This window comes from Manduca sexta, unplaced genomic scaffold (genome assembly GCF_014839805.1).
Source record: "Manduca sexta isolate Smith_Timp_Sample1 unplaced genomic scaffold, JHU_Msex_v1.0 HiC_scaffold_2794, whole genome shotgun sequence".
NCBI lineage: Eukaryota > Metazoa > Arthropoda > Insecta > Lepidoptera > Sphingidae > Manduca > Manduca sexta.
In genome coordinates this window covers 9,254-19,682 of record NW_023593794.1, presented here as the reverse complement: position 1 = coordinate 19,682, position 10,429 = coordinate 9,254, and the positions used below count along the sequence as shown (strand labels likewise).

Here is a 10,429-nt window from a genome sequence, read left to right as displayed (position 1 = left end):
GGACTGGTTTTAAATGTCTAGCGTCGAATAAGGAATGATCTAAATTCCAACTCAACTACCGCACTAACGAAGCGTCACGTCAGTTTGCTTGCACTTTGCCGTCAATCGAACAGTTCACATTGATATTTGTTATATATGTGACTGGCAGTTTTAGACCTCTCACAATAAAGACGTCAGTGCGTTATTGACTGTCAACGAGTTTGCATTAAATAATTACATATTTAACATTGGCGACGAGGATTTTACTCAATATTCTCGTAAAAAGTGTATTTACGAAAATATGGCTCAAACATTTGGTATTCTTACGACCTTCGACCACAATTTGCAAACTTGGCCAGAATACAAGGGACGGTTGCTACAATGGTTCGTCGCAAATGACGTCTCTGAAGCTACCGATGCTTCAGGATCCAAACGGCGTGCTATTTTATTAAGCGCACTCAAGGAATCCACGTACAAGCTTGCTGCGAATTTGGCCTCGCCGAAAGAACTCATTTCCATCCCGTTCGATGACATATTGGGTCTTCTGGACGGGCATTTTGCATGCCCAAGTGTGTGGTTTTCATGAGAGGTATAAATTTTATTCAGCAATCCAAGTCGAGGGAGAAACCTATCACCAATGGGCGGCGAGATTGCGTGGACTATCGGCAAACTGTGGATTTTTAAACGTGGAGGAAGCATTACGGGACCATTTTGTAATGGCAATGCTACCTGGAACGGAGCGTGAAAAACTATTTGCTCAAGATCCAAAGAGTTTAACGCTAGGAAAAGCGGTGGAGTTAGCAGAGAGATGCGGTGTGCGCGTGCCGCCTTAGCATCAACGGTCCCGAAAGGCACCGTCTAACAACGATCAAATACTCAAGATCGACGCCAAAAATAATTCTAGTGTTAAACTGTTGTGTTCGGTTTGCGGTTTTAAAATCATTCTTCAGCTCAATGTAGATTCGCTAGCTATAAATGTAAAAGTGCAACGTTAAGGGGCATTGCGTCGCATGTGTAAAAAATAATTTCTTGGAACATGAGATCATTAGCGGTGATGACGGTGAGTTGTATAATATTCGCACCTATAATGGTGAACCAATGACAGAGGTTGTCACTGTTCTAGGGAAACGGATCAGGTTTCAGGTTGATAGCGGGTCAGCTGTTACTGCGATTTCCGAGCGAACGTATTTTAAACATTTTAAGGAAGTAGTGTTGTCCAAAACAACTAAGTATTTAATGTCTTATACTGGTCGACGTATTGAATGCGTAGGTATTGCAAAATTGCCGTTCACATATACTGGGAAAACATGTACGTTAAATGTGTTTATCATTCGTGATGGCGGTCCGCCACTTTTAGGGAGGGACTTTATATCTTTCTTCCGATTAGAATTACTTCCCATTAATTTTTGTGAGAATACCTCAGATTTAATAGAGCGCCTAAAGAATGAATTTCCTCGAGTATTCAGTGATGAGTTAGGGAAATTTACTAAATATAAAGTAAAACTTAAATTGAAAAATGACGCTAAGCCAATTTTTTTAAGCCGCGTCCCGTAGCCTTTGCTTTACTTGATAAGCTGGACAAAGAGATAGAGCGTCTAGTGTGCGTTGGCATATTGAAGCCCGTAGAGCATTCCGGTATGCTTCGCCCGTGGTGCCCGTGTTAAAGCGCGACGGTTCCATCCGGTTGTGTGCTGATTATTCAATCACAATTAATAAACAACTATTGGTCGATCAATACCCTTTACCCACCGCGCAAGAACTTTTACAAAGTTACAGGGCGGTCAACAGTTCTCTAAGTTGGATCTTTCACAAGCCTACGCACAATGTGTATTAGATGAAGAGTCTCAAAAGTATACAGTTATCAATACTCATAAAGGGTTGTTTAAGCATACGCGCTTAGTATTTGGGTTGTCCAGCGCCCCGGCTATTTTCCAACGCCTCATGGAAAATGTTTTATCAGGTTTGGACGGTGTATTGTGCATGCTCGATGATATTTTGGTGACGGGTGGATAGGGCGCAACATCTAAGTAGATTGCGCACTGTACTTGCTCGACTACAGGATGCAGGCCTAACGCTCCAAAATGCCAAATGTGAGTTTTTAAAGAGGAGCTAGAATATTTAGGTTATGTAGTTGATAAGCACGGGTTGAAAAAGTCACCCAAAAGGTTTCAGCAATATTAAACGCTCCAGTTCCAAAAGACGTTGCTAAGCTACAATCGTTTTAGGTCTTGTAAATTACTATCGTAATTTTGTGCCTAATGCTTCATCAATTCTCAGTCCTCTATACGCATTGCTACAAAAAATTGTAAATGGTGTTGGACTCCAGAGCATAATGCCGCTTTTAAGAAAATAAAAACATGTTAGTATCGGAACAAGTTTTAGCTCATTTTGATACAAACGCAAAAGTAATTTTGACTGTAGATGCTTCTCCGACCGGATTAGGTGCCATTCTGTCACAAGAAGATGCTACAGGGTTGGAGCGGCCAGTATCATTTGCGTCGCGCACGCTGAATGTTGCGGAGCGCAGATACTCGCAAATACAGAAAGAAGCGACAGCCATCATATTTGGGGTTCGTCGTTTCCATCAGTATCTTTACGGCAGATCTACTCCTTTTGTTCTTCGAACTGATCACAAGCCCTTAATTACTATATTCGGGCCACATCGCGGAATTCCGAGATTTCTGCAAATAGATTACAAAGGTATGCACTTTTTGAGTGGTTATAATTTTATAATAGAGTATGTCAAAAGTGCTAATAATAGCGCAGATTATTTTTCTCGCGCAAGTTTAGATGATTGTGAGTCATGTGAGATGGATGATCACGTAGCGCACGGATTTTCAAGATACGTTGAGGATAAGGCAACTTATGTTAATTTTGTTGTAGACTCTAGCTTACCTGTAACGCTTCAGAGGTTACGCGAAGAAACTCAAAAAGATGTGATTTTATCTAAAGTGGTAAAATATATTTTGAATGGCTGGCCGAAAAAGTTACAGACGAAAATATACGTAAATTTTTCTTTGTAGAGACCAACTTTCATTTGAAAATGGTGTGATCATGCGAGGTTTTAAGGTTGTAATTCCTAACGTGTTACAAGCAAGTTTATTGTCAGAGCTTCATAAATCACACTTAGGTATTGTAAAGTCTAAAGCTGAAGCTCGTAGTAGACTTTGGTTTCCGGGTATCGACAAAGCGATAGAATCTATGATCGCTGGCTGTGAAATTTGTACACAGCTAAGACCGTCACTGGCGCGGGCACCGCTTGCCGTGTGGCCACACCCGTTACAACCATTTTATAGAGTTCATGTAGATTTCTTAGGTCCTGTTAATGGTGAGTTATTTTTTGTCATTGTGGATGCGCATTCCAAATGGGTGGAAGTGTACAGAGTGAATTATACTTCTTCGGCCACAGTGATAGCAAAATTATACGATTTCATGTCACGATTCGGGTTGATTCACACGTTGGTTAGTGATAATGCTACATGTTTTGTTTCTGAAGAATTTACGAAATTTTGTTTAGCGAATGGAATATCGCATGTAACGTCGCCCGCCTATCATCCAGCTAGCAATGGCCAGGCGGAGAGCTATGTAAAATTATCAAAAAGGTATTAAATCTTGTTTGTTATCTAGTACTAATTTAAAAGAACGTTACGAAAAGTTATTAAAATACCTTTTCGATTATAGAAATTCGGTTCATTCTACAACTGGGTCTTCGCCTGCGCAGTTGGTATTTGGGCGAAAACTTCGTTCGCGCCTAGATTTGATTAATCCTATTTCACCGCCATCCCCTTCTGAATCTCTTACCAAATTTGTGAAACGACAACAGTGTTCACAGAGTAGGGCCTATGGAGGTTCCAACAGACAAAGTTTTAAAGCGGGTGATGTTGTTATGTATAAGAAATATCAAGGAAATAAACAATTTACATGGAATCGTGGCATTGTTACCAAACGAATAGGCAAATTAACATATGTAGTCACGGACTGTACGACCTTAGTGCAAGTGAAAAAACATAAAAATCAACTTGTAGGAAAGTCTCTTCCTCCTATCTCTAATACCGGTGACGTCCTGGATTTTACGCCTGAACTTTACGAGACAGATACGTCTCCAAGGGAGGACCAAGCGATTGTGTCGCAAAGTTGCACCAGAGAGGGAGATGGACATAACGAAGTGGCACTAGTCGAGGCTCCAGCTGGAGATAATGAAGTGGCACTAGCCGAGGCTCCAGCCGAATTACCACTTCAGCCAAACCTGAGCTCCGATGATGAGTTTTTTGAGGCTGTGACATCAGATTCGGAAAACCAGTGCGTTCAAGATGTGACATTAGGTTCAGAAGGTCAGGTTGCTCACGAAACTGAGAATCAACTTCCCTCGGAGCAAAGGCCAGGTCAATCGGAGAGATTATTACGCCAAAACAAAGAGTTGACTATAGAGCTTTCTTTTGTATGGACTTGTAATTTGTTATTTTAGTTTATGTTCTGTTATTTAGTTGTACCTTAATAATTCTTATGTTATGGGGGAGAAATGTTATATATGTGACTGGCAGGTTTAGACCTGTCACAATAAAGACGTCAGTGCGTTATTGACTGTCAACGAGTTTGCATTAAATAATTACATATTTAACAATATTCATAGTAAACAGTAAGACTGAAAGATCCAGCGTAGTTTACATAAAGTCGCTGCTAAAATAGAAGGCAAGTGTTCGATCGTTATACATAATTTTCTGTAATGTGGTATTAACCTGGATCATTTATTTCATAAACAAAAGTTTATAATGCGCCATACCACTTGAATCTAGGAATATCGTCCTCCCGCATAAAAGGTCTGTAAGTAAGGAGTATACGCATACAATCTTGTATATAACCTTCTTTACAACACGCGCCATTTGACCATGAACGCGTTCTAAGAAACCAGACTGTAATGTATATTGTTCATTAGCAGTACGACGACACCCCATTGTTTTAAGTTCGAAACAAATTGCATCGCGAATCATATCCTTTAACCTGTCCATGTTCACTATTCGTGTACAGTAATGACAGCTCGGGCGGTTCTTATACGGCATAAAATATCTGCGGTCTAATCTCTAAAGGGGCTACGTATTAAATAGCTGAACCTCACCCTACTCCCGCAACCCCAAATCGTTAAAACACATATTAGTACTTTTGTAAAATAAGGAACTTTGCTAATTCATTAAAGACAACATATAAAAATCTTTGAAGGTGTAAATAAATGGTGCTAAAGCACATATTTGCATGTTTATTTATTTCAAACCTCATAATAAGCACGGAAGAAACCTATGTCGTCATTGTATCGTGTAGATATAAATTATGATCCATTTGTTATCAATTATAGGGTATTCTCGTTTAGAAAATTACCACCCATTATTATAAAACAATAAAATAACCAACTTCCATTACTCTTAAACCATGCCCCAATTATCTGAAAGGCAGTAATAATTATCGCGAGGCAAGACTAGGAAACATTTTGGCACAACCTGGTGTAATAATGAATGAAAAATCAAAAATAGAGTTCATCGGAGACGGCCTAAAAAAGCAAAACTTTGAACGGGCTCTTTACCTCACTGAACTCTGCTGGACCGGCGCCAAATGTCGAGAGAACTAGAGTTACTTTTCGCAATTTTTTGCTTGTCTTATCCCAATCTATATTCTGTTGTCTGTGACCAAAGATGGCTTTTGAAAAGTCAACGTGCCAATTCGGGTTTTGGCTACAAAGTATGGGCGTGGCTGCAACGATCTCCAATCGCGTATTTGTAAATGCACATATTCTTAAGAAATTAATACGGTCAGAAGTAAGAACCCTTCCACCTTTGCTATTGTGATCAGAGGCCATAGCCAAGATACCTTTCTACAATTGTTAGCGTTACTAAAAAACAAATAAAAATATCAATACGTATGTCACGATAAGTCTTTACTATTGTAGAAAGGCATACTAAGGCCCCTGCAATAATTTGTATTCAACGGCATTATGACCAATCATTTCATGATAAAAACTTCGCCATAGCGATTCGTTTTAACATTATAATATTTTATATAATATATACACATGGGCGCCGTCAAGATTAGTTTTAGGAGGTTGCACCTAGCACTATACTACATAATGTTATTGTTTTTTTTTTTTCAAATTCAAATCGAGCGAGTTTTTAAAAATGCTTTATCCTCCGTGGTCGATAGTTCTCATTGTTGAAGATTTATTCAGTGATATTTTTTGTAATTTATTTTTGAGCAGGGGGGTGATCGTGCACCTACTTGCACCCCCTCCCCCCTCCCAGCTCCTACGATACTACAGTATCATCAAATCTAGTGTAATCTTTTGCGGTGACAGAATTCATTTTACCCGTCCAATTTAAGTTTCTAAGTTTCATCCAGCAGCAATATGTATGCAGTGTTCCAATTTTAAGTTTCAGCAAGCATTGTAATTACTGTTCTTTATGAAAATACATCTTTAGCTCAATATGACGAACGCTGTACATTCGTCTCCTCCTTTAGTTGTAAAAATATATAATCTAAGCCTCAAATTCCTTCTTTGAAGCCTTGTCAGAATCAATTACATCAAAGCCCTAAATAATTAGGTTAATAGCATGGTTTCACAACGCTCGACTATAATTACCGTATAGTATTTATGTGAAACTGTATGCAAATCTGTAGCGTGACTGTGAAAGCATAATGGACTTAACTGCTCAGGTATTAAAGGAGAATAATTAGAAATATTTTCCTGACTTTGATTTTGTATCTATACTATTATATAAAGCTGAAGAGTTTGTTTGTTTGTTTGTTTGTTTGTTTGTTTGTTTGTTTGTTTGTTTGAACGCGCTAATCTCAGGAACTACCAGTCCAATCCGAAAAATTCTTTTTGCATTGGATAGCCCTTCGTTCGTGGAGTGCTATAGGCTATATATCATCACGCTATACCCAATAGGAGCGGAGCAGTAATGGCTGATCTCAGGAACTACCGGTCCAAACTGAAAAATTCTTTTTGCGTTGGATAGTACTTAGTTCGTGGAATGCTATAGGCTATATATCATCACGCTATACCCCATAGGAGCGGAGCAGTAATAGCTAATCTCAAGAACTACCGGTCCAAACTGAAAAAATATTTTTGCGTTGGATAGCCTTTTGTTTGTGGAGTGCTATAGGCTATATATCATCACGCTATACCCAATAGGAGCGGAGCAGTAATGGCTAATCTCAGGAACTACCAGTCCAAACTGAAAAATTCTTTTTGCGTTGGATAGTACTTAGTTCGTGGAATGCTATAGGCTATATATCATCACGCTATACCCAATAGGAGCGGAGCAGTAATGGCTAATCTCAGGAACTACCGATTCGAACTGAAAAATTATTTTTGTGTTGAATAGTCCTTTGTTTGTGGAGTGCTCAAAGTTATATATCATCACGCTATGACCAATATGGAGCGGAGCAGTAATGAAACATGTTGCAAAAACGGGGAAAATTATTAGTTTTGAGAGCTTCCGTTGCCTGCGCTGCTTAAACGGTTAAAGTTATGCAACAATGATGTATGACGGGATTGTTCCACTTAAAAATTTCTAAAAAATATATTATAAAACAAAGTCCCCCGCTGCATCTGTCTGTCTGAACGTGTTAAACTCAAAAACTACCCAACGTATTAAGATGAAATTTGGTATGGAGACAGTTTGAGACCCTGGGAAGAACATAGGCTCCCGGGAAACTACTACTTTTATAACGGAAAACTTTAGCCTGAAAAACTTTATAACGCGGGCGGAGCCGCGGGCAAAAGCTAGTGTAGTTATAAAGTGGGAGAGACTAAGACCCTTGTATATTATATTCAATTGAATGGTATATTAATTTCTTTTATTATAAAACGAAATACCCGCTTCTCCAGCCACCTAAGAAATTTTTCCGGGATAAATATTTTCGAGAGAAAATAATAATATAAAAACCGCAATAAAATACGCAAAATAATTTTATTTTAATGTCTCATTCGTAAAAACATAATAAGTCTTTAAAATGCTTCTGCTGTGCAAATAAGTTAGCCTAAAGATTTCTCGGAAAACACAATCAAAAGTACCTTCGAATTACAGTCACTATTCGTATCAACAAACATATAATTGAACACAATGATAATTACATTCTCGGCTTTGAAGAGACAACAGTTATCAACAACTTATCGAACTGACCCTTGAGTTTAAGTTATTGTTCTTATAAAGATGTATGTGCAATAACGAGCTATTGTTAATCTAAATGGCGAAATACCTCGTGTTACTCGCTTGATAGCCTTTGAAGCGATGAGCATGATTTGGTGAAAGAAATGCACAGGATTCCTAACAATGTCAAAAACATTTTCCCGTGTTTTACAAGTGTTTGGTTAGATTTTGGTATTAGTATAATAGTACCTTTTAGTTCATGCCAATAACCAATGATGATGACTACAAGAAATATGACGATAGATTTACTTCCCGCAGCCTAGGTTTCGGATAAAACTTCGATAATTTAAAATCACATCAGTTATTTAGACTGCAAATTATATTTAAACGAATTGGAATTTTACACATGCTGTTTCAAATCAAACGGATTAACACCTATATACTTATTATCTAAATATTTTTCATTTGCTTTGCAATAAAGATTACACTAAAATAAATACAAATATTAACAGAGTTTTTTAAACTAGGCGACGTCTGTATCTTGAATTAGCAACATTGTGTTAAATAATATTAAGAAAATTTAATTGACAATATGACTAAGTGTAAAAATAAGCAATTACTGGAATAAAATATAAAAGTTATATAAAGCCATCATCTCTCTGCCAATACTGACATTTGGAACTTCCTTCATAAATCTGCATTGAGTCTAGGAAGCACACTGACGTTACAAACTTAACTACATTCAGAGCAGCTAGTCAGTTGTGTCCATATAATAATATCAGCTCTGTATTATATACTGCCCCACTGTTGGGCACGGGCCTCCTCTACTACTGAGATGATTAGGCCTTAGTCCACCACGCTGGTCTAGTACGGATTGGTAGACTTCACATACCTTCGAAATTCCTATAGAGAACTTCTCAGGCATGCAGATGTCCTCACGATGTTTTCCGTCACTGTTAAAGCAAGCGATAATTCACAAAGAAAACACACATAATTTTAGAAAATTGATACGTGTGTGTCTTTGGAATTTGAACCTGCGGACATTCGTCTCGGCAGTCCGTTCCACAACCAAATAGGCTATTGTCGCTGCCGCCATATATCAGCAGAATTTAACTACATTCAGAGCAGCTAGTCAGCTGTCGCCATATATCAGCAGGATTTATAGCTCAACGCTAACCAAGCCAGGAGATGGAGATATCCTTGTTGTATAGCTCTTTACTATTATAAATGTCATATTGTTTGTTGGTTTACCTTTTCTGAAGTAACAGAAGAATTACCTTTTAAAGATGATGTAGCTTATGGACCGGGAAATTAAATAAAATGTATAATCTACTTAAATGCACGAGTGATTATGATTATTCGCCAGTTAGCACATTTATGCCAGCCTGGTTAAACAGGAAAGGCTAATCCCAGGACCCACACTTACGTGGGGCACTATGGCGAGTTTTAACCCCTTATGTACGGTAGTTACTGTCGGGGCGGATACACAATATATCCACACACACATCACGCATTCATATCCCTGAAGGGGTATGCAGAGACGCAACCAACCCACTTTCCGCCAAGTGTGTTCAGTCCCACAATGTAATAGGGGCGAGCCTATCGCCTTATTGGGCACAAATTTCAATCTCCGGGCTGATACTAAGCAGAAAAACCCATATATCACTTTGCCCGACCCGGGATTCGAACCCAGGACCTCAAAGCGCTGCCGTATCGCGCATGTAGTACAACTCTGCCACCGAGGCAGTCTTACCGCAATTAAATTTTCTCCAACTGTACAGGCTGCAATGTTCTCATCAGCGTACTCCTAAGAGTTGTGATGCTGTATAACTATTAATAAACCTAGTGCTACAAAACTTGTATCCACTATCATATACGGCCTTCACATTAGCTAATCTTTATGTCTCCAATTTATTGCAACCAGTTATCTCGTATTTGCATTAGAAATTTGCATTTTAAAATACGTTTTGCTTATCTAAAAAATCATACTGGGTTATTTTTCTTGTTTCTATAACTAGATTTCAAGAAAATCGGCATTTTTTTCTTGTGGCAGCGTATTCGGGCTAGCTTACATAAGATTGTAACCACAGGCCCTCCCACTTAAACTTGAATATTATGGAAATTATTACGCTTTAAAACACTGTTTCTTGCGAATGAATGACACTGAAACAATTTTACTCAATATTATGGTTTATATCTCTCAGCAAGAAAGCAATGCAGTTCAAAACTTTATAAAGAAGTTCTTAATGTTAAAGCGACTACCATACAAGCTGCTTGCTTAGCGCAATGTTTAATAGGCCATGAAGACAGAC

General features: G+C 38.4%; 1 pseudogene; it reads left to right on the top strand.

Moving 5' to 3' along the window:
* The first annotated feature begins 166 nt into the window (after positions 1-166).
* On the top strand, positions 167-4,361 carry LOC119192435 (annotated as a pseudogene).
* Positions 4,362-10,429: the final 6,068 nt, after the last annotated feature.